Genomic DNA, 610 nt, shown 5'->3' with positions numbered 1-610 from the left:
GTCGTTGTTGGAGGGGGCACCGTAGTTACGGGTGTGCTGGTTTCTGTCGTAGGTGGCGTCGTGATGGTCATAGTGACCACGGTTGTGCGATGCGTGGTTGATCTGACCTCTGTGCTGGTTTCTGTGGTTGTAGGTGGTGAGGATGTTTCTGTGGCTCTGGTTCTGGTTGGCACAGTGACAGTGGTGGTGCTGATTAGTGTGGTCGGAGGCGGTGTGCTGCCTGTTGTGGTCACCGGGGCGGTGGTTGGACTTGTGCAGTTGGGGTTTGGCCCACAGCAGAAGACACGTATCTGGTAGTTATAGCACATGTTGAATTTTCCGGTTTGGTCCTTGTTCTTGCACACCAGCCCGAAGTGCACGTCACACAGCACGACTTGATCAACTTGGTTGATGCTTATGTCCTGTTGGTTTTCAGCTCGGCACTCAATGTCTGCAGGCTGTTCACAGATCTTCTCTCCTGCTGCCCTAATGTTCTGGTAGGTTTCAATGTCCCCCTCTCCTGGTCCCAAGTACGGGGAATCAACATCAAGCCATTTGCTCCACGTGCATACCGGCTCACAAGGTGTTAAAGCTGTAGTGGTTGGGGTGCTTGGGGCCGGGGTTGAGGACC

At 54.1% G+C, this 610-nt stretch overlaps 1 protein-coding gene across 1 annotated transcript in view; it reads right to left on the bottom strand.

The window, feature by feature from the left end:
* MUC5AC (mucin 5AC, oligomeric mucus/gel-forming) overlaps positions 1–610 on the bottom strand; it is a 58,706-nt gene that overhangs the window by 23,939 nt on the left and 34,157 nt on the right.

The sequence above is a fragment of the Alligator sinensis genome, unplaced genomic scaffold (genome assembly GCF_000455745.1).
Source record: "Alligator sinensis unplaced genomic scaffold, ASM45574v1 scaffold5_1, whole genome shotgun sequence".
Taxonomy (NCBI): Eukaryota; Metazoa; Chordata; order Crocodylia; family Alligatoridae; genus Alligator; species Alligator sinensis.
This window is presented reverse-complemented; position numbering and strand designations above follow the sequence as displayed.